General features: G+C 46.3%; 3 non-coding genes and 2 pseudogenes across 3 annotated transcripts; all 5 read left to right on the forward strand.

Moving 5' to 3' along the window:
• The first annotated feature begins 2,612 nt into the window (after nucleotides 1-2,612).
• On the forward strand, nucleotides 2,613-2,792 carry LOC138360739 (U2 spliceosomal RNA; annotated as a pseudogene).
• Nucleotides 2,793-5,390: 2,598 nt separating this feature from the next.
• Nucleotides 5,391-5,583, forward strand: LOC138360657 (U2 spliceosomal RNA). Its single transcript, XR_011226550.1, has one exon. It is a non-coding gene; the product is annotated as a U2 spliceosomal RNA (small nuclear RNA).
• A 7,793-nt stretch (nucleotides 5,584-13,376) lies between these two features.
• LOC138360725 (U2 spliceosomal RNA) lies at nucleotides 13,377-13,552 on the forward strand (annotated as a pseudogene).
• Nucleotides 13,553-16,143: 2,591 nt separating this feature from the next.
• On the forward strand, nucleotides 16,144-16,336 carry LOC138360658 (U2 spliceosomal RNA). The gene has a single exon (XR_011226551.1). It is a non-coding gene; the product is annotated as a U2 spliceosomal RNA (small nuclear RNA).
• Nucleotides 16,337-18,891: 2,555 nt separating this feature from the next.
• Nucleotides 18,892-19,084, forward strand: LOC138360659 (U2 spliceosomal RNA). Its single transcript, XR_011226552.1, has one exon. It is a non-coding gene; the product is annotated as a U2 spliceosomal RNA (small nuclear RNA).
• The last annotated feature ends 5,108 nt before the right edge of the window (nucleotides 19,085-24,192 follow it).

Raw genomic sequence — 24,192 nt, forward strand, 5'->3', positions numbered from 1 at the left:
CGCTCAACCACCAATAGAAGACCCAGCCACACTTCAGTCCATATCGGATGCACAGGAAGATCGCGCTGAAATTAATCTGGACCCAATTAGAGAAGGGGAAGTGGGGGTTAGGCTGATGAGAGCTGAAAACAGCGCCCCTGGGAATGACAGAATCACCTACAGACACTGGAAACAGGCTGACCCTGACTGTAAGGTGATAGCGGCGATATTCAACATCTGCCTGCAACAGAAAAAGATCCCCCAGGACTGGAAAACGTCAAGAACCATCCTCATTCCCAAGGATGGTGACCCACACGACATCAATAATTGGCGGCCCATTGCTCTGTGTAGGACAATCTACAAGTTATACACAGGAGTTCTGGCCGCAAGACTGAGGAGATGGATTGAGCAAAATCAGGCCCTGTGCTCTGCGCAAAAAGGATTTATGGCATCAGACGGGGTCCTTGAGCACAATTACATCATCCAGCACTACCTTGACGAGGCACGAGACAGCAACAAAGAGATTTGCATTGCGTCACTTGACCTCACAAACGCCTTTGGTTCCGTGCCATTAGAACTCATCGACGCCTCCCTCACACGGATGGGCGTGGGAGCAGACTTTGTCACGGTGATCCAGGGCATTACAAGAGGAAATTCCACAAAGATTCAAACGGCGAGTGGTGAAACAAATGATATCCCAGCTGATTGTGGGGTCAGACAAGGTTGCCCCATCAGTGGCCTATTGTTCAACATCGCCATTGAACCTATAGTGAGGTCCATCATCAACACCGGACTACAAGCAGACCCAGGTCTCAAGCATCCCTGCCTTGCCTACGCAGATGACATAACCCTGCTCTCCAGGACAGCGGAAGGCCTACAGAACCTCATCAACATCACCTCTGCAGCCTGTGAAGAGTTGCATCTGAAACTCAACCCAAGGAAATGCTCGTCAATGCACATGTCTGGACGACAACCAAGGGGAATGCGAAACTCCATATTTACAATAGGGGAATCGCAGATTTGCAGCAGACGAGATGGGGAGGAAACCAAATTCCTAGGTAGACCGGTAGGTTTCCACCTCCTCCCGAACGCAAACGCAATCGATGAGTTCAAGCAACTAGGCGTAGCCATAATGTCAAGTAAATTGGCTCCCTGGCAGAGGATCGATGCCCTGAAGTCCTTCGTCTTCCCAACAACGGTGTTCGCCATGAGAACTTGGCAACTGAGAAAGGGAGACTGGCAGGAACTTGATGACCGTTTAAGACCACTAATAAAAGAAACTCTATACCTGCCACAGCGGGCAACCAATGGCTACCTGTACGGAAAGAGTGCAGCAGGCTCGTGCGGCATACCCCTCGCCGCAGAAGACTCTGACATATTCGTCATAGACTCCGCATTCAAACTTCTCACCACGCCGGATCTAGAAACGAGGAATATTGCCAGGGACGACTGCAAGAGAGTAACGTCGCGAAGAATTCGCCAAGAAGCAACTCTGGAAAATGTATGCCAGTATCTCTCAAAAGACGACTTCGAACAAAGACCCTCTGGACATGAGACGCTCTGGTCAAGAGCCCGCAACTCGTCAGGAAGGTTGAACACCAAGTGGTCTACAGACGGAGATGCATTGGAAGTCTGTTGTGGGGAGAGAACTATGACTCACAAAGAAAGAAGGTTGGTCGCAAGGAACATCAGAAACCATCACAGAGGCCTTCGCGACGACGACCTGAGAAGTAAACCTGACCAGGGGAAAGTCATGGAGCAAGTTGGGAGGGAGAGGGCTTCGTCTGCATTTATTAGGGACGGGGCTTTTACAACCTTTGCTGACTGGCGTTTCATCCACAGGGCACGACTGAATCTCCTACCCCTAAACGGAGCCCGCCGATTCAACATCAACGGAGACCAACGGTGTAGGAGATGTCGCCACCAGAACGAGACGCTACCCCACGTCATCAACCATTGCCTGAGGCTGTCAAATGCGATGATCCAGCGACACAACGCGCTGGTCGATCGTATCCTGAAGGCCTCAGAAGGAAGACACTGGAAGATCATTTCCACTAACCGGCAAGTTCCAGGAACGAACAATGTACTAAGACCAGACATTGTTCTAGAAAAAAACGGAGAGGTGATGCTGATTGACGTCACTTGCCCCTTCGAAAACGGACCAGACGCCTTCGCAGAAGCTAGACTAGGCAAAGAAGAAAAGTATGCAGAGCTAGCAGCGACAATGAGACGGACCTACAGGCAGGTCACTGTATATGCCTTTATTGTAGGATCACTCGGATCATACGACCCTAAGAACGACAAACCAATGAACAGGCTGGCCTCTAGAAGATATCAGAGGCTGTTTAGGAGGCTATGCGTGAGCGACACCATCCGGTGGTCACGGATGATGTACATAGAGCACATCACAGGCGCTCGACAATACTAGTTTACATGTCTGTACCTTTTTCTCATTTCAGAATATCAATTTGTATATTACATCTGTTTTGAGTTTTTTAATGGCAGACGGCACAATGTAAATAAAGATCCCTTAACAACTATGTATGAAAATGTATATTGTATTCTATGTACACCAATGTAACTATGTACCCATGCACCCTTGTGAAGACACAAGGCTATTGTAAGCAATATGTAAAACATTCGTCAATAAAAAATTAAATCTGTTCTTATCAGCTTAATATCTGATACGATCCCCATGTGGGATCCTCGATATTAAACTGATTTTTGCAACATGGCGAAGTGCTAGGAGCTTGCTCCACCTTTGCCGCGGATCGGCCCGGTATTGCAGTACCTCTGGGATCGGTCCACTCCCTTCGGGGAGACCAAAAACAACCCTATCAACTAGTCAAAATCAAGTAGGAGACGATTATGTTAATTGGTTATGTACATTAATGAATCGTGTTAATTTGAATTGCAGTAATTACTTCACACCAGCCAACATCGTATGAGGAAAAAGCCTTGGAACGAGCAGCAGAAGTGAGTCAGTCGAGTCCGGGTTTGATGGGTCGAAGCTGAACAACTGCAACGAGTTAGAGGGAAGGAAGGAAGGAAGGAAGGAAGGAAGGAAGGAAGGAAGGAAGGAAGGAAGGAAGGAAGGAGAAAGAAGGAGAGTGAGGTGAGTAATATCATTTAATAACTTTAGATTAAAGATTATGTGCGAGCAAAGAAATACGATGGTTGGTCTGGAAGGAAAGAAGTTGATTTTATGAATGGGGGGGGGGGTTGCCAGTTAGTGCAATATTAATTGATTTTGTTTGTTTTCTGAGATAGGTTATATAGGGTGAAGTTTTTCTCTATTTATATAAGTGTGGAAACTGGTTTAGATAGCTTAGTGGTTTGTTATGAAAAGGCTGGTAGAGATGGGTTGAATAGTGTTAGACTTGTGTCTGCATTTAGTGGAGAACTGGATTTGGTATTTAAATGGCATCTAATATGACGTAGTCATTGTGCAAATAAACTCTAAATCAACGGGTTTACTATGATCGAGAACCTAACTATAATAGTTACCCATTGTTGGCATGCTCTTCTTTTTTTTTACAGAATTACTCACTCTCCCTTGTGAGTGAGGGAGGGAGGGAGGGAGGGAGGGAGGAGTGTGTGTGTATATCACTCGGAATTCCTTAGTCGGCTCTGACGGCGAAATTATATTCATACATACATCAAGATTAGACGTTTATCTATTGAATTTACCATTGCTGGAATGTACCAATGCGTAATAAAGACGAAATTCGACTTGAGATGGAGGGAGGTGTTGCTTTGGTGTGGTTTTACACGGCAACTCAACGATCGTTTGCCACTTCCACGCTTGCCAGCCGGCCAGCCACTAGCCTCAAAGTGAATTCCAGTGTCTTGATTAGCTTTACAATCCATCATTTACCTCAATACACACTAACAATGTGTATTTATATACTTCAATCGAGCATTCGATGCACACATTCACCTGTAATATATACGTCAATGAAACCCAGAACCCACCCAAGTTCAAGCGCACCTGCACTCTCACCCCTCTCCATTTGAATGCTAGTTTCCTATTTAGATTTCAAATGCTTCATTCACCCCTCTAAACACCACCGACGTATATTTACATTCTTTATTTAGGCAATGTATGCAGGCACACATTCATTCACGTAAAATAACGAATAAAATTGATATAGAATCTACTATAATTTGCAAAGCGACCAACCACCAAATGTCATTGTGAAAGCTAGTTTCGTAATTAGCTTTGCAATACTTCATTTACCTCCCTAAACACCAACAATGAGCGAGTATTTGTATACTCGGTAAAAGCGATGGATGGATTCCTTACACATTCACATATATTAAGCAATGAATTTGCTATAGTACCTACAGTACTCAGACTTCTCGAATTACTTACATCTTCTTATATCTTAACTTTGTTGTTCATTCAACAACAGAGTCGTTTTCCAGGGAATCGCGTTATGTTAGATGATGCATCGCCTCGCCTCGCATGGCATCGAATCGCATGTCATTGCATCGCATCGCATCGCATCGCATTGAACTGCATGGTATTGAATCACAAGGCATTGAATGGCATGGCATGGCATCACGTCACGTCTCTCGTCTCTCGTCTCTCGTCTCTCGTCTCTCGTCTCTAGTCTCTAGTCTCTAGTCTCTAGTCTCTCGTCTCTCGTCTCTCGTCTCTCGTCTCTCGTCTCTCGTCTCTCGTCTCTCGTCTCTCGTCTCTCGTCTCTCGTCTCTCGTCTCTCGTCTCTCGTCCTCTCGTCTCTCGTCTCTCGCCTCTCGCCTCTCGCCTCTCGCCTCTCGCCTCTCGCCTCTAGCCTCTAGCCTCTCGCCTCTCGCCACCCAGCCCTGCCTCGCTTCGCCTCGTCTCCGGTTTGTGAAAACGATGTATCAAGCAAAGTGTTAGATGTGAAAAAGTCGTGATATATATACAAAAATGGAATAGTTGGCGCGTAATAGTGCTGTTCGTTTTCTGTTATGGTATCAGAGAGAGAACGTCTCCTATTTATATTTTTTGACGAGCGTTGGCGTAACAGGCCCCTTGCACTTTTAATTCGTTATTATACTTTTCAAAAGCTGTAGCTACCTTAAGACACATGACAAATGGAGGTTTATGTATTAGAGTTAAGCGCTATACTCCCTGGCCAGGAGCGAATTCGTGAAACGCCACGCGAGTCTGTTTACCACTTTGCCGCCAGTTACATATTCACTACTCATGAATGAAACCATGTAATATCATGAATTTGCATATATATATAAATTCATTGATCAGGTAAGAAATGGTTAAAGCCTTTACTGCATGGCGTTTATATGTATGCTTGAATTCGAATAGTACTCAACGATAATCACATGCCCTTTTGCAATTGAAACTCGCTACGTGGTTTCTAGCCGCAATTGTTGCCTGGTGTTGCAGAGCAACCATGCATCCTATCGCTTCTCGGCCTTTTGGCTAAGATCAAAGTGTAGTATCTGTTCTTATCAGCTTAATATCTGATACGATCCCCATGTGGGATCCTCGATATTAAACTGATTTTTGCAACATGGCGAAGTGCTAGGAGCTTGCTCCACCTTTGCCGCGGATCGGCCCGGTATTGCAGTACCTCTGGGATCGGTCCACTCCCTTCGGGGAGACCAAAAACAACCCTATCAACTAGTCAAAATCAAGTAGGAGACGATTATGTTAATTGGTTATGTACATTAATGAATCGTGTTAATTTGAATTGCAGTAATTACTTCACACCAGCCAACATCGTATGAGGAAAAAGCCTTGGAACGAGCAGCAGAAGTGAGTCAGTCGAGTCCGGGTTTGATGGGTCGAAGCTGAACAACTGCAACGAGTTAGAGGGAAGGAAGGAAGGAAGGAAGGAAGGAAGGAAGGAAGGAAGGAAGGAAGGAAGGAAGGAAGGAGAAAGAAGGAGAGTGAGGTGAGTAATATCATTTAATAACTTTAGATTAAAGATTATGTGCGAGCAAAGAAATACGATGGTTGGTCTGGAAGGAAAGAAGTTGATTTTATGAATGGGGGGGGGGGTTGCCAGTTAGTGCAATATTAATTGATTTTGTTTGTTTTCTGAGATAGGTTATATAGGGTGAAGTTTTTCTCTATTTATATAAGTGTGGAAACTGGTTTAGATAGCTTAGTGGTTTGTTATGAAAAGGCTGGTAGAGATGGGTTGAATAGTGTTAGACTTGTGTCTGCATTTAGTGGAGAACTGGATTTGGTATTTAAATGGCATCTAATATGACGTAGTCATTGTGCAAATAAACTCTAAATCAACGGGTTTACTATGATCGAGAACCTAACTATAATAGTTACCCATTGTTGGCATGCTCTTCTTTTTTTTTACAGAATTACTCACTCTCCCTTGTGAGTGAGGGAGGGAGGGAGGGAGGGAGGGAGGAGTGTGTGTGTATATCACTCGGAATTCCTTAGTCGGCTCTGACGGCGAAATTATATTCATACATACATCAAGATTAGACGTTTATCTATTGAATTTACCATTGCTGGAATGTACCAATGCGTAATAAAGACGAAATTCGACTTGAGATGGAGGGAGGTGTTGCTTTGGTGTGGTTTTACACGGCAACTCAACGATCGTTTGCCACTTCCACGCTTGCCAGCCGGCCAGCCACTAGCCTCAAAGTGAATTCCAGTGTCTTGATTAGCTTTACAATCCATCATTTACCTCAATACACACTAACAATGTGTATTTATATACTTCAATCGAGCATTCGATGCACACATTCACCTGTAATATATACGTCAATGAAACCCAGAACCCACCCAAGTTCAAGCGCACCTGCACTCTCACCCCTCTCCATTTGAATGCTAGTTTCCTATTTAGATTTCAAATGCTTCATTCACCCCTCTAAACACCACCGACGTATATTTACATTCTTTATTTAGGCAATGTATGCAGGCACACATTCATTCACGTAAAATAACGAATAAAATTGATATAGAATCTACTATAATTTGCAAAGCGACCAACCACCAAATGTCATTGTGAAAGCTAGTTTCGTAATTAGCTTTGCAATACTTCATTTACCTCCCTAAACACCAACAATGAGCGAGTATTTGTATACTCGGTAAAAGCGATGGATGGATTCCTTACACATTCACATATATTAAGCAATGAATTTGCTATAGTACCTACAGTACTCAGACTTCTCGAATTACTTACATCTTCTTATATCTTAACTTTGTTGTTCATTCAACAACAGAGTCGTTTTCCAGGGAATCGCGTTATGTTAGATGATGCATCGCCTCGCCTCGCATGGCATCGAATCGCATGTCATTGCATCGCATCGCATCGCATCGCATTGAACTGCATGGTATTGAATCACAAGGCATTGAATGGCATGGCATGGCATCACGTCACGTCTCTCGTCTCTCGTCTCTCGTCTCTCGTCTCTCGTCTCTAGTCTCTAGTCTCTAGTCTCTAGTCTCTCGTCTCTCGTCTCTCGTCTCTCGTCTCTCGTCTCTCGTCTCTCGTCTCTCGTCTCTCGTCTCTCGTCTCTCGTCTCTCGCCTCTCGCCTCTCGCCTCTCGTCTCTCGTCTCTCGCCTCTCGCCTCTCGCCTCTCGCCTCTCGCCTCTCGCCTCTAGCCTCTAGCCTCTCGCCTCTCGCCACCCAGCCCTGCCTCGCTTCGCCTCGTCTCCGGTTTGTGAAAACGATGTATCAAGCAAAGTGTTAGATGTGAAAAAGTCGTGATATATATACAAAAATGGAATAGTTGGCGCGTAATAGTGCTGTTCGTTTTCTGTTATGGTATCAGAGAGAGAACGTCTCCTATTTATATTTTTTGACGAGCGTTGGCGTAACAGGCCCCTTGCACTTTTAATTCGTTATTATACTTTTCAAAAGCTGTAGCTACCTTAAGACACATGACAAATGGAGGTTTATGTATTAGAGTTAAGCGCTATACTCCCTGGCCAGGAGCGAATTCGTGAAACGCCACGCGAGTCTGTTTACCACTTTGCCGCCAGTTACATATTCACTACTCATGAATGAAACCATGTAATATCATGAATTTGCATATATATATAAATTCATTGATCAGGTAAGAAATGGTTAAAGCCTTTACTGCATGGCGTTTATATGTATGCTTGAATTCGAATAGTACTCAACGATAATCACATGCCCTTTTGCAATTGAAACTCGCTACGTGGTTTCTAGCCGCAATTGTTGCCTGGTGTTGCAGAGCAACCATGCATCCTATCGCTTCTCGGCCTTTTGGCTAAGATCAAAGTGTAGTAATCAAGCCTCAAGAGGTTCAAAGGTACCCTGCTACGTCGTTATTAGTGCGCTGAGTCCACTGAAAGCGATAGTCATGTAGCTACAGGAGCTTGCTTTGCCATTGATTGGCTTGCTACACCCCTTGCGGGTTGGCATCCCAGGTCTGTTGAGCACAAGAGTAGCTGGCTGAACTCTTGTCTAGTGATGCACACTTAGTGTGCATTGCTCACTTGCTTTTGCAGTGCTCACAGACCACCCCCGACCGACCTGCCCCCCCTCTCATCAGGCCATGTTCTCCTGTTGAGGGGCTCGGCGAGGCCGGCCCTGATACGTGGGACTTCCATGCTTTTTCCGAGTAAGATTGACCCCTACTGCGAGGATCCCGTTGCCACTCCTATATGCTGCCACTCCTATATCCAGCAACGGCCCTAACACACTGGACTTTATTGCTCGCTGAAATGAGCTGCCGCCCAATATAAGCAGCAAGCAGATGTCTTAGAAGAAAGAAGGAGATGCAAGCAGATGTCTTAGAAGAAAGAAGAAGATGTTGGAAGAAGAAGATGTCTTAGAAGAAAGAAAAAGATGTTGGAAGAAGAAGACTTCAGCAGCGATGACGACTTCAGGATAGACGACTTCATGAACTTCAGGAACTACAAATTCAGGAAAATTACAGATGAAGCTGACGCTTTCTTTGAGGGAACACAGCGCTCCACCATCGACCTGCCTGAGCCTACACCTCGAGTCCGAGACCGTGGACTCCAGCTCCAGGACCCACCTCCAGCCCCATTTCGCTTCAGGATCCTCCCAGACGATGCTGATGGCTTCTACAATGGAACACAGCGCTCCCTCATCGACCTGCCTGAGCCTACCCCTCCAGTTCGAGACCCTAGACTCCAGCCCCAGCTCCAGGACCCGCCTCCAGCCCAATTCCGCTTCAGGAGCCTCCCAGACGATGCTGATGGCTTCTACAATGGAACACAGCGCTCCCTCATCGAATCACCAGAGCCTACACCCCGGGACCAAGTTCCTGGGCTCCAGCTCCGGGACCCGCCTCCAGTTAATGAAGAGTTCCAGCCACCGACACTGCCTGCAGACGAAGAAGAAGAGTCCCAGCCACCGACACTGCCTGCAGAAGAAGAAGAAGAGTTCCAGCCGCCGCCCCGAGTTGAGGAAGAGCTTCAGCCACTCAGGCTGTCTCCAGTTGGTGAAGAAACTGATGTGGAGATACAGTCATCGTTTTTACCTGATGAAGAGAACCAGCCGCCGACGCCACCCAGGGCAGAAGATGTAAGTGAAGAAGAGCTTCAGTCCTTGGGCCCGCCTCCTCCCCAGCAAGACCCCCAACCAGCTACCCTCAGCCAGCAAATTGGAGAACTTATCAACCAGGGAAGGAACGACCAACTCGCCCCTGTAGCAGATGAAGAAGATGCAGATGGACAGACCCTTGTGCGACAACCCCAACGAGATGGAGAAGTGCTCATCACTTGGTTCCCCCTGCCCCCTTACTTCAGCTGCCCTGAGACGTTTTGCCATAAGAAGTATACAGGATGTGTATGGACAAGCAAGCAGCAGTCACTCACCCGCCACCTTCGAGAAATCCATACCCTACCAATAACCTCGACTATTCAGAAGTGTGCAGGTTGTTCTGAAACCTTAGGACTTCGCCCAACCAGACACAAATGCCAAGCATTACGACGATTCTTTGAAGGCAGACCCCAAGTAGAAGAAGAAGTTAGACACCATTTCCAGTGTCCCACATGTACTTCAAGCTTCACAACCAAAACAGGGCTCAACAACCATCGCAGAACCCACCGACAACAAGATGCAGTGGCCCGCCGACCACCCAGACCTAACTCCCCACCCAACCCACAGCCTGCCCAGTCCTCACCTTCCTCCTCCTCCTCCTCTCCTCGATCCTCACTCAACCCCCAGTCTGCCCAGTCCTCACCTGCCCCCTCTCCTCATCCACCGCCCAGCCCACAGTCTGCCTACTCCACACCAGTCTCCTCTCCAGCCCATCCTGCACCTGACAACCCTCTAACCCAACACCACCTGCCTCAGCAACAAATCCCCCCCCATCCTTCCCCCTACCCCCTCTCCCCCCTCTTAGCCCTATTCCAGAGCCTGATGATGATGCCCCACTGTCTCCAGTCCTCCAACACTGACAACCAAGACCAGTCACAACCCCAAGAAGATGATGATGATGGTGGAGACGACGCCGGCGATGAAGAACAAGACCAACCCCGACAACAAGAGGAGAATGTTACAGATGAAGCAGAGGAACATTGGTTATTAGAAGAATTCTCTGCGCCCCTGCACAATCTCCTCCACCACCCAGACTGGGACGCCTTCACCGAGCTTCTGCAGCAGATAACAACAACAATGCAGGAGCACTTCAAGATCCAAACTGATGGTAGTTCGACGACTTCAATCTCCAATCGACGTCAACGACTGTGCTGCCATACAACGACTCTACAGAAGAAATCGGAGGAGGGCAATCAGATTGATCACGACAGGTGAAAGTGCCCGCTGCGCCATTCCCAAGGAACGAGTCGAGGAGCACTTTACCCGCACACTTAGTGCACAAGACCCCCTCCAAAACTTTGACATCATCACTGCCATTCCTGAACCACCTGAAGACCGCACAGAAATGGACACAGGAGAGTTTCGAGAACGTGAAGTAGCAACAAGACTCTCCAGAACAGAAAACACCGCTCCAGGAGACGACAGACTTACATACAGCCACTGGAAGCGAGCAGACCCAGAATGCCGTGTCATCACAGCAATCTTCAACATCTGCTTGAGTCAACAGAGGATCCCAGAGGCCTGGAAGTCTTCCCGGACAGTGCTCATCCCCAAGCCAGGCGACCCAGACGACATCACGAACTGGAGACCCATTGCACTCTGCCGCACCATATACAAGTTGTATACCTGGCTGCCTCTCATCAAGACTACGAAACTGGATCGTGGAGAACAAAGTGCTGTGCCCTGCCCAGAAAGGATTCATGCCGACTGACGGAGTTTTAGAACATAACTTCGTCCTACAACACTACCTGGATGCAGCAAGAACAGGGCATGGCAATAAGGACATATACATCGCTTCCCTAGACATCACCAACGCCTTCGGCTCAGTCCCAACTGAGCTCATCTCTGCAGCACTCCAGAGGATGGGAGCTGGAGATGACTTCTTAGCAGTCGTCAACAGCATCACCAACGGAAACACCACAAGGATTATGACAACCGGCGGCGAAACAGCAGAGATCCCAGCCAACTGTGGAGTCAGACAAGGATGCCCAATTAGTGGACTCCTCTTCAACATCGCCATAGAAGCTATCCTGAGGACTGCAATCAACACAGGACTCGAAGCTGACCCTGACCTGAAACACCCCTGCCTAGCATATGCTGACGACATCACCTTGCTAGCCGGGACAGAAGAGAGGTTGCAAGCTCTACTGAACACAGTTGGAAGAGCCTGCCAAGCTGCAAACCTCACACTCAACCCGAACAAGTGCTACTCCATGCACTTGTCAGGACAGACACCAGTGGGTCTGAGAGAAACCCAGTTCCAGATCGCCGGAAGAAACATCCAGTATCGACTTGGGGGAGAACACTCCAAGTTCTTAGGACGCCCTGTCGGCTTCCAGCTGATGTCTGGAGACTCCTCAATCGACGAGTACATTGAACTTGGGAAGAAAGTTCTCATGAGCAAGTTGGCCCCATGGCAGAGACTCGACGCACTGAAGACATTTGTTTTCTCCTCGACAGTCTTTGCCATGAGGACTTGGCAGTTTAAGAAGACCACTTGGACCAAACTAGACGACGCATTGAAGCCCCACATCAAGAAGACCCTCTACCTACCAAGCCGCGCAGCCAACGGATACCTGTATGGCAGCACACGAGCAGGATCCTGTGGGATCCCTCTAGCAGCAGAAGACTCCGACCTATTCCTAATCGACACTGCATTCAAACTCCTAAACTCGCCAGATGTTGATACAAGGGATATCGCACGAGAAGACTGCCGCCTCGTAGTGGCCAAAAGAAGACAAGAAGAAGAAGAAGAAGTAACTCCTGAACATGTCTGCTCCTATCTCTCCAAGGCCGAACTACCTGGAAGATCCAGCACTATCCAAACCATCTGGTCTCGGGCAAGAGATGCCTCTGGAAGAATGGAAACGACATGGACAGCTGATGGAGAAAACATCTCCATAACCTGTGGTGACAAGACCTTGAAGGCTGCTGCAAGAAGAATTGTAGCCAGAACCATCAGAAACCATCACAGACAACTTCGCGACGCCCGCCTACACACCCTGCGAGACCAAGGAAAGGCGATGTGTGTAGTGTCTCAAGAAAAAGCCTCCTCCCACTTCATGAGAGAGGGGGAGTACACAACGTTTGCTGACTGGCGCTTCATTCACCGAGCAAGGTTGAACTTGCTTCCCCTGAATGGAGCCACCCGACGACCAAACACCAACAAGAACTGCCGACGATGCGCCTGGCAAAATGAAACTTTGCCACATGTCATGTGTCACTGCATGACATACTCGGACGCCTACAGAAGACGCCACAACGCCTTGGTGGACAGGATCAAGACAGCCGCCTTGGGACGCCACTGGAAAGTGACAGCAGAAAACCAGCGAGTTCCAAGAGCAGACAGTGTTCTGAAGCCCGACCTCGTCATTGAGAAGGACAACGAACTGCTGATCATAGATGTCACCTGCCCCTTCGAGAACACAGAAGCCGCCTTCACAGGAAGCACGGACCGAAAAGGAGATGAAGTACGCCGACCTCGCCGCCGAGATGAGGGCCCTGCCGCGGTACAACAGAGTGACCGTCCACGCCTTCATCGTAGGACCCCTAGGATCGTACGACCCCCACAACGAGCGTCTGATGAAGAGATTGGCTTCGAAGAAGTACCTCGCGACCTTCAGGAAGCTGTGTGTGAGCGACGCCATCAGATGGTCGAGGATGCGGTACATCGAGCACATCACTGGAGCACGACAGTATGAATGATATGTATAATATGTATATTAGCTTGTATGTAAAATTTTGTATTGTATAAATGTTAGGCTCAAAATAATTCACACTATGTAACTTATCTAAAAGCTCCTTTGTAAACCTTAGCTTTTGCTGTAAAATGTTAAGCTAGGCTACATGAAAGCATTGTAAAAAGACACTCTGTACCATTTTTTGAAAATAAAATCTGTTCTTATCAGCTTAATATCTGATACGATCCCCATGTGGGATCCTCGATATTAAACTGATTTTTGCAACATGGCGAAGTGCTAGGAGCTTGCTCCACCTTTGCCGCGGATCGGCCCGGTATTGCAGTACCTCTGGGATCGGTCCACTCCCTTCGGGGAGACCAAAAACAACCCTATCAACTAGTCAAAATCAAGTAGGAGACGATTATGTTAATTGGTTATGTACATTAATGAATCGTGTTAATTTGAATTGCAGTAATTACTTCACACCAGCCAACATCGTATGAGGAAAAAGCCTTGGAACGAGCAGCAGAAGTGAGTCAGTCGAGTCCGGGTTTGATGGGTCGAAGCTGAACAACTGCAACGAGTTAGAGGGAAGGAAGGAAGGAAGGAAGGAAGGAAGGAAGGAAGGAAGGAAGGAAGGAAGAAGAAGGAGAAAGAAGGAGAGTGAGGTGAGTAATATCATTTAATAACTTTAGATTAAAGATTATGTGCGAGCAAAGAAATACGATGGTTGGTGTGGAAGGAAAGAAGTTGATTTTATGAATGGGGGGGGGGGTTGCCAGTTAGTGCAATATTAATTGATTTTGTTTGTTTTCTGAGATAGGTTATATAGGGTGAAGTTTTTCTCTATTTATATAAGTGTGGAAACTGGTTTAGATAGCTTAGTGGTTTGTTATGAAAAGGCTGGTAGAGATGGGTTGAATAGTGTTAGACTTGTGTCTGCATTTAGTGGAGAACTGGATTTGGTATTTAAATGGCATCTAATATGACGTAGTCATTGTGCAAATAAACTCTAAATCAACGGGTTTACTATGATCGAGAACCTAACTATAATAGTTACCCATTGTTGGCATGCTCTTCTTTTTTTTACAGAATTACTACTCACTCTCCCTTGTGAGGGAGGGAGGGAGGGAGGAGTGTGTGTGTATATCACTCGGAATTCCTTAGTCGGCTCTGACGGCGAAATTATATTCATACATACATCAAGATTAGACGTTTATCTATTTAATTTACCATTGCTGGAATGTACCAATGCGTAATAAAGACGAAATTCGACTTGAGATGGAGGGAGGTGTTGCTTTGGTGTGGTTTTACACGGCAACTCAACGATCGTTTGCCACTTCCACGCTTGCCTGCCAGCCGGCCAGCCACTAGCCTCAAAGTGAATTCCAGTGTCTTGATTAGCTTTACAATCCATCATTTACCTCAATACACACTAACAATGTGTATTTATATACTTCAATCGAGCATTCGATGCACACATTCACCTGTAATATATACGTCAATGAAACCCAGAACCCACCCAAGTTCAAGCGCACCTGCACTCTCACCCCTCTCCATTTGAATGCTAGTTTCCTATTTAGATTTCAAATGCTTCATTCACCCCTCTAAACACCACCGACGTATATTTACATTCTTTATTTAGGCAATGTATGCAGGCACACATTCATTCACGTAAAATAACGAATAAAATTGATATAGAATCTACTATAATTTGCAAAGCGACCAACCACCAAATGTCATTGTGAAAGCTAGTTTCGTAATTAGCTTTGCAATACTTCATTTACCTCCCTAAACACCAACAATGACCGAGTATTTGTATACTCGGTAAAAGCGATGGATGGATTCCTTACACATTCACATATATTAAGCAATGAATTTGCTATAGTACCTACAGTACTCAGACTTCTCGAATTACTTACATCTTCTTATATCTTAACTTTGTTGTTCATTCAACAACAGAGTCGTTTTCCAGGGAATCGCGTTATGTTAGATGATGCATCGCCTCGCCTCGCCTCGCATGGCATCGAATCGCATGTCATTGCATCGCATCGCATCGCATTGAACTGCATGGTATTGAATCACAAGGCATTGAATGGCATGGCATGGCATCACGTCACGTCTCTCGTCTCTCGTCTCTCGTCTCTCGTCTCTCGTCTCTAGTCTCTAGTCTCTAGTCTCTAGTCTCTCGTCTCTCGTCTCTCGTCTCTCGTCTCTCGTCTCTCGTCTCTCGTCTCTCGTCTCTCGTCTCTCGTCTCTCGTCTCTCGTCTCTCGTCCTCTCGCTCTCTCGTCTCTCGTCTCTCGCCTCTCGCCTCTCGCCTCTCGCCTCTCGCCTCTCGCCTCTAGCCTCTAGCCTCTCGCCTCTCGCCACCCAGCCCTGCCTCGCTTCGCCTCGTCTCCGGTTTGTGAAAACGATGTATCAAGCAAAGTGTTAGATGTGAAAAAGTCGTGATATATATACAAAAATGGAATAGTTGGCGCGTAATAGTGCTGTTCGTTTTCTGTTATGGTATCAGAGAGAGAACGTCTCCTATTTATATTTTTTGACGAGCGTTGGCGTAACAGGCCCCTTGCACTTTTAATTCGTTATTGTACTTTTCAAAAGCTGTAGCTACCTTAAGACACATGACAAATGGAGGTTTATGTATTAGAGTTAAGCGCTATACTCCCTGGCCAGGAGCGAATTCGTGAAACGCCACGCGAGTCTGTTTACCACTTTGCCGCCAGTTACATATTCACTACTCATGAATGAAACCATGTAATATCATGAATTTGCATATATATATAAATTCATTGATCAGGTAAGAAATGGTTAAAGCCTTTACTGCATGGCGTTTATATGTATGCTTGAATTCGAATAGTACTCAACGATAATCACATGCCCTTTTGCAATTGAAACTCGCTACGTGGTTTCTAGCCGCAATTGTTGCCTGGTGTTGCAGAGCAACCATGCATCCTATCGCTTCTCGGCCTTTTGGCTAAGATCAAAGTGTAGTATCTGTTCTTATCAGCTTAATATCTGATACGATCCCCATGTGGGATCCTCGATATTAAACTGATTTTTGCAACATGGCGAAGTGCTAGGAGCTTGCTCCACCTTTGCCGCGGATCGGCCCGGTATTGCAGTACCTCTGGGATCGGTCCACTCCCTTCGGGGAGACCAAAAACAACCCTATCAACTAGTCAAAATCAAGTAGGAGACGATTATGTTAATTGGTTATGTACATTAATGAATCGTGTTAATTTGAATTGCAGTAATTACTTCACACCAGCCAACATCGTATGAGGAAAAAGCCTTGGAACGAGCAGCAGAAGTGAGTCAGTCGAGTCCGGGTTTGATGGGTCGAAGCTGAACAACTGCAACGAGTTAGAGGGAAGGAAGGAAGGAAGGAAGGAAGGAAGGAAGGAAGGAAGGAGAAAGAAGGAGAAAGAAGGAGAGTGAGGTGAGTAATATCATTTAATAACTTTAGATTAAAGATTATGTGCGAGCAAAGAAATACGATGGTTGGTGTGGAAGGAAAGAAGTTGATTTTATGAATGGGGGGGGGTTGCCAGTTAGTGCAATATTAATTGATTTTGTTTGTTTTCTGAGATAGGTTATATAGGGTGAAGTTTTTCTCTATTTATATAAGTGTGGAAACTGGTTTAGATAGCTTAGTGGTTTGTTATGAAAAGGCTGGTAGAGATGGGTTGAATAGTGTTAGACTTGTGTCTGCATTTAGTGGAGAACTGGATTTGGTATTTAAATGGCATCTAATATGACGTAGTCATTGTGCAAATAAACTCTAAATCAACGGGTTTACTATGATCGAGAACCTAACTATAATAGTTACCCATTGTTGGCATGCTCTTCTTTTTTTTACAGAATTACTCACTCTCCCTTGTGAGGGAGGGAGGGAGGGAGGAGTGTGTGTGTATATCACTCGGAATTCCTTAGTCGGCTCTGACGGCGAAATTATATTCATACATACATCAAGATTAGACGTTTATCTATTTAATTTACCATTGCTGGAATGTACCAATGCGTAATAAAGACGAAATTCGACTTGAGATGGAGGGAGGTGTTGCTTTGGTGTGGTTTTACACGGCAACTCAACGATCGTTTGCCACTTCCACGCTTGCCTGCCAGCCGGCCAGCCACTAGCCTCAAAGTGAATTCCAGTGTCTTGATTAGCTTTACAATCCATCATTTACCTCAATACACACTAACAATGTGTATTTATATACTTCAATCGAGCATTCGATGCACACATTCACCTGTAATATATACGTCAATGAAACCCAGAACCCACCCAAGTTCAAGCGCACCTGCACTCTCACCCCTCTCCATTTGAATGCTAGTTTCCTATTTAGATTTCAAATGCTTCATTCACCCCTCTAAACACCACCGACGTATATTTACATTCTTTATTTAGGCAATGTATGCAGGCACACATTCATTCACGTAAAATAACGAATAAAATTGATATAGAATCTACTATAATTTGCAAAGCGACCAACCACCAAATGTCATTGTGAAAGCTAGTTTCGTAATTAGCTTTGCAATACTTCATTTACCTCCCTAAACACCAACAATGAGCGAGTATTTGTATACTCGGTAAAAGCGATGGATGGATTCCTTACACATTCACATATATTAAGCAATGAATTTGCTATAGTACCTACAGTACTCAGACTTCTCGAATTACTTACATCTTCTTATATCTTAACTTTGTTGTTCATTCAACAACAGAGTCGTTTTCCAGGGAATCGCGTTATGTTAGATGATGCATCGCCTCGCCTCGCATGGCATCGAATCGCATGTCATTGCATCGCATCGCATCGCATCGCATTGAACTGCATGGTATTGAATCACAAGGCATTGAATGGCATGGCATGGCATCACGTCACGTCTCTCGTCTCTCGTCTCTCGTCTCTCGTCTCTCGTCTCTAGTCTCTAGTCTCTAGTCTCTCGTCTCTCGTCTCTCGTCTCTCGTCTCTCGTCTCTCGTCTCTCGTCTCTCGTCTCTCGTCTCTCGTCTCTCGTCTCTCGTCTCTCGTCTCTCGTCTCTCGCCTCTCGCCTCTCGCCTCTCGCCTCTCGCCTCTCGCCTCTAGCCTCTAGCCTCTCGCCTCTCGCCACCCAGCCCTGCCTCGCTTCGCCTCGTCTCCGGTTTGTGAAAACGATGTATCAAGCAAAGTGTTAGATGTGAAAAAGTCGTGATATATATACAAAAATGGAATAGTTGGCGCGTAATAGTGCTGTTCGTTTTCTGTTATGGTATCAGAGAGAGAACGTCTCCTATTTATATTTTTTGACGAGCGTTGGCGTAACAGGCCCCTTGCACTTTTAATTCGTTATTATACTTTTCAAAAGCTGTAGCTACCTTAAGACACATGACAAATGGAGGTTTATGTATTAGAGTTAAGCGCTATACTCCCTGGCCAGGAGCGAATTCGTGAAACGCCACGCGAGTCTGTTTACCACTTTGCCGCCAGTTACATATTCACTACTCATGAATGAAACCATGTAATATCATGAATTTGCATATATATATAAATTCATTGATCAGGTAAGAAATGGTTAAAGCCTTTACTGCATGGCGTTTATATGTATGCTTGAATTCGAATAGTACTCAACGATAATCACATGCCCTTTTGCAATTGAAACTCGCTACGTGGTTTCTAGCCGCAATTGTTGCCTGGTGTTGCAGAGCAACCATGCATCCTATCGCTTCTCGGCCTTTTGGCTAAGATCAAAGTGTAGTATCTGTTCTTATCAGCTTAATATCTGATACGATCCCCATGTGGGATCCTCGATATTAAACTGATTTTTGCAACATGGCGAAGTGCTAGGAGCTTGCTCCACCTTTGCCGCGGATCGGCCCGGTATTGCAGTACCTCTGGGATCGGTCCACTCCCTTCGGGGAGACCAAAAACAACCCTATCAACTAGTCAAAATCAAGTAGGAGACGATTATGTTAATTGGTTATGTACATTAATGAATCGTGTTAATTTGAATTGCAGTAATTACTTCACACCAGCCAACATCGTATGAGGAAAAAGCCTTGGAACGAGCAGCAGAAGTGAGTCAGTCGAGTCCGGGTTTGATGGGTCGAAGCTGAACAACTGCAACGAGTTAGAGGGAAGGAAGGAAGGAAGGAAGGAAGGAAGGAAGGAAGGAAGGAAGGAGAAAGAAGGAGAAAGAAGGAGAGTGAGGTGAGTAATATCATTTAATAACTTTAGATTAAAGATTATGTGCGAGCAAAGAAATACGATGGTTGGTGTGGAAGGAAAGAAGTTGATTTTATGAATGGGGGGGGGTTGCCAGTTAGTGCAATATTAATTGATTTTGTTTGTTTTCTGAGATAGGTTATATAGGGTGAAGTTTTTCTCTATTTATATAAGTGTGGAAACTGGTTTAGATAGCTTAGTGGTTTGTTATGAAAAGGCTGGTAGAGATGGGTTGAATAGTGTTAGACTTGTGTCTGCATTTAGTGGAGAACTGGATTTGGTATTTAAATGGCATCTAATATGACGTAGTCATTGTGCAAATAAACTCTAAATCAACGGGTTTACTATGATCGAGAACCTAACTATAATAGTTACCCATTGTTGGCATGCTCTTCTTTTTTTTACAGAATTACTACTCACTCTCCCTTGTGAGTGAGGGAGGGAGGGAGGGAGGAGTGTGTGTGTATATCACTCGGAATTCCTTAGTCGGCTCTGACGGCGAAATTATATTCATACATACATCAAGATTAGACGTTTATCTATTTAATTTACCATTGCTGGAATGTACCAATGCGTAATAAAGACGAAATTCGACTTGAGATGGAGGGAGGTGTTGCTTTGGTGTGGTTTTACACGGCAACTCAACGATCGTTTGCCACTTCCACGCTTGCCTGCCAGCCGGCCAGCCACTAGCCTCAAAGTGAATTCCAGTGTCTTGATTAGCTTTACAATCCATCATTTACCTCAATACACACTAACAATGTGTATTTATATACTTCAATCGAGCATTCGATGCACACATTCACCTGTAATATATACGTCAATGAAACCCAGAACCCACCCAAGTTCAAGCGCACCTGCACTCTCACCCCTCTCCATTTGAATGCTAGTTTCCTATTTAGATTTCAAATGCTTCATTCACCCCTCTAAACACCACCGACGTATATTTACATTCTTTATTTAGGCAATGTATGCAGGCACACATTCATTCACGTAAAATAACGAATAAAATTGATATAGAATCTACTATAATTTGCAAAGCGACCAACCACCAAATGTCATTGTGAAAGCTAGTTTCGTAATTAGCTTTGCAATACTTCATTTACCTCCCTAAACACCAACAATGAGCGAGTATTTGTATACTCGGTAAAAGCGATGGATGGATTCCTTACACATTCACATATATTAAGCAATGAATTTGCTATAGTACCTACAGTACTCAGACTTCTCGAATTACTTACATCTTCTTATATCTTAACTTTGTTGTTCATTCAACAACAGAGTCGTTTTCCAGGGAATCGCGTTATGTTAGATGATGCATCGCCTCGCCTCGCATGGCATCGAATCGCATGTCATTGCATCGCATCGCATCGCATCGCATTGAACTGCATGGTATTGAATCACAAGGCATTGAATGGCATGGCATGGCATCACGTCACGTCTCTCGTCTCTCGTCTCTCGTCTCTCGTCTCTCGTCTCTAGTCTCTAGTCTCTAGTCTCTAGTCTCTAGTCTCTCGTCTCTCGTCTCTCGTCTCTCGTCTCTCGTCTCTCGTCTCTCGTCTCTCGTCTCTCGTCTCTCGTCTCTCGTCTCTCGTCTCTCGTCTCTCGTCTCTCGTCTCTCGCCTCTCGCCTCTCGCCTCTCGCCTCTCGCCTCTCGCCTCTAGCCTCTAGCCTCTCGCCTCTCGCCACCCAGCCCTGCCTCGCTTCGCCTCGTCTCCGGTTTGTGAAAACGATGTATCAAGCAAAGTGTTAGATGTGAAAAAGTCGTGATATATATACAAAAATGGAATAGTTGGCGCGTAATAGTGCTGTTCGTTTTCTGTTATGGTATCAGAGAGAGAACGTCTCCTATTTATATTTTTTGACGAGCGTTGGCGTAACAGGCCCCTTGCACTTTTAATTCGTTATTATACTTTTCAAAAGCTGTAGCTACCTTAAGACACATGACAAATGGAGGTTTATGTATTAGAGTTAAGCGCTATACTCCCTGGCCAGGAGCGAATTCGTGAAACGCCACGCGAGTCTGTTTACCACTTTGCCGCCAGTTACATATTCACTACTCATGAATGAAACCATGTAATATCATGAATTTGCATATATATATAAATTCATTGATCAGGTAAGAAATGGTTAAAGCCTTTACTGCATGGCGTTTATATGTATGCTTGAATTCGAATAGTACTCAACGATAATCACATGCCCTTTTGCAATTGAAACTCGCTACGTGGTTTCTAGCCGCAATTGTTGCCTGGTGTTGCAGAGCAACCATGCATCCTATCGCTTCTCGGCCTTTTGGCTAAGATCAAAGTGTAGTAATCAAGCCTCAAGAGGTTCAAAGGTACCCTGCTACGTCGTTATTAGTGCTGCTGAGTCCACTGAAAGCGATAGTCATGTAGCTACAGGAGCTTGCTTTGCCATTGATTGGCTTGCTACACCCCTTGCGGGTTGGCATCCCAGGTCTGTTGAGCACAAGAGTAGCTGGCTGAACTCTTGTCTAGTGATGCACACTTAGTGTGCATTGCTCACTTGCTTTTGCAGTGCTCACAGACCACCCCCGACCGACCTGCCCCCCCTCTCATCAGGCCATGTTCTCCTGTTGAGGGGCTCGGCGAGGCCGGCCCTGATACGTGGGACTTCCATGCTTTTTCCGAGTAAGATTGACCCCTACTGCGAGGATCCCGTTGCCACTCCTATATGCTGCCACTCCTATATCCAGCAACGGCCCTAACACACTGGACTTTATTGCTCGCTGAAATGAGCTGCCGCCCAATATAAGCAGCAAGCAGATGTCTTAGAAGAAAGAAGGAGATGCAAGCAGATGTCTTAGAAGAAAGAAGAAGATGTTGGAAGAAGAAGATGTCTTAGAAGAAAGAAAAAGATGTTGGAAGAAGAAGACTTCAGCAGCGATGACGACTTCAGGATAGACGACTTCATGAACTTCAGGAACTACAAATTCAGGAAAATTAACAGATGAAGCTGACGCTTTCTTTGAGGGAACACAGCGCTCCACCATCGACCTGCCTGAGTCCTACACCTCGAGTCCGAGACCGTGGACTCCAGCTCCAGGACCCACCTCCAGCCCCATTCCGCTTCAGGATCCTCCCAGACGATGCTGATGGCTTCTACAATGGAACACAGCGCTCCCTCATCGACCTGCCTGAGCCTACCCCTCCAGTTCGAGACCCTAGACTCCAGCTCCAGGACCCGCCTCCAGCCCAATTCCACTTCAGGAGCCTCCCAGACGATGCTGATGGCTTCTACAATGGAACACAGCGCTCCCTCATCGAATCACCAGAGCCTACACCCCGGGACCAAGTTCCTGGGCTCCAGCTCCAGGACCCGCCTCCAGTCAATGAAGAGTTCCAGCCACCGACACTGCCTGCAGACGAAGAAGAAGAGTCCCAGCCACCGACACTGCCTGCAGATGAAGAAGAAGAGTTCCAGCCGCCGCCCCGAGTTGAGGAAGAGCTTCAGCCACTTAGGCTGTCTCCAGTTGGTGAAGAAACTGATGTAGAGATACAGTCATCGTTTCTGCCTGATGAAGAGAACCAGCCGCCAACGCCACCCAGGGCAGAAGATAGAAGAGTAGAAGAACTTCAGTCCTTGGGCCCGCCTCCTCCCCAGCAAGACCCCCAACCAGCTACCCTAAGCCAGCAAATTGGAGAACTTATCAACCGGGGAAGGAACGACCAAATCGCCCCTGTAGCAGATGAAGAAGATGCAGATGGACAGACCCTTGTGCGACAACCCCAACGAGATGGAGAAGTGCTCATCACTTGGTTCCCCCTGCCCCCTTACTTCAGCTGCCCTGAGACGTTTTGCCATAAGAAGTATACAGGATGTGTATGGACAAGCAAGCAGCAGTCACTCACCCGCCACCTTCGAGAAATCCATACCCTACCAATAACCTCAACTATTCAGAAATGTGCAGGTTGCTCTGAAACCTTAGGACTCCGCCCAACCAGACACAAATGTCAAGCATTACGACGATTCTTTGAAGGCAGACCCCAAGCAGAAGAAGAAGTTAGACACCATTTCCAGTGTCCCACATGTACCTCAAGCTTCACCACCAAAACAGGGCTCAACAACCATCGCAGAACCCACCGACAACAAGATGCAGTGGCCCGCCGACGACCCAGACCTAACTCCCCACCCAACCCACAGCCTGCCCAGTCCTCACCTTCCTCCTCCTCCTCCTCCTCTCCTCGATCGTCACTCAACCCCCAGTCTACCCAGTCCTCACCCGCCCCCTCTCCTCATCCACCGCCCAGCCCACAGTCTGCCTACTCCACGCCTGTCTCCTCTCCAGCCCATCCTGCACCTGACAACCCCCTAACCCAACACCACCTGCTTCAGCAACAAATCCCCCCCCATCCTTCCCCCCTACCCCCTCTCCCCCCTCTTAGCCCTATTCAGAGCCGGATGATGATGCCCCGCTGTCTCCAGCCTCCAACACTGACAACCAAGACCAGTCACAACCCCAAGAAGATGATGATGATGGTGGAGACGACGCCGGCGATGAAGAACAAGACCAACCCCAACAACAAGAGGAGAATGTTCCAGATGAAGCAGAGGAACATTGGTTATTAGAAGAATTCTCTGCGCCCCTGCACAATCTCCTCCACCACCCAGACTGGGACGCCTTCACCGAGCTTCTGCAGCAGATAACAACAACAATGCAGGAGCACTTCAAGATCCAAACTGATGGTAGTTCGACGACTTCAACTCCAATCGACGTCAACGACTGTGCTGCCATACAACGACTCTACAGAAGAAATCGGAGGAGGGCAATCAGAT

This window comes from Procambarus clarkii, unplaced genomic scaffold (assembly GCF_040958095.1).
Source record: "Procambarus clarkii isolate CNS0578487 unplaced genomic scaffold, FALCON_Pclarkii_2.0 HiC_scaffold_116, whole genome shotgun sequence".
In the NCBI taxonomy this organism is placed as follows: domain Eukaryota; kingdom Metazoa; phylum Arthropoda; class Malacostraca; order Decapoda; family Cambaridae; genus Procambarus; species Procambarus clarkii.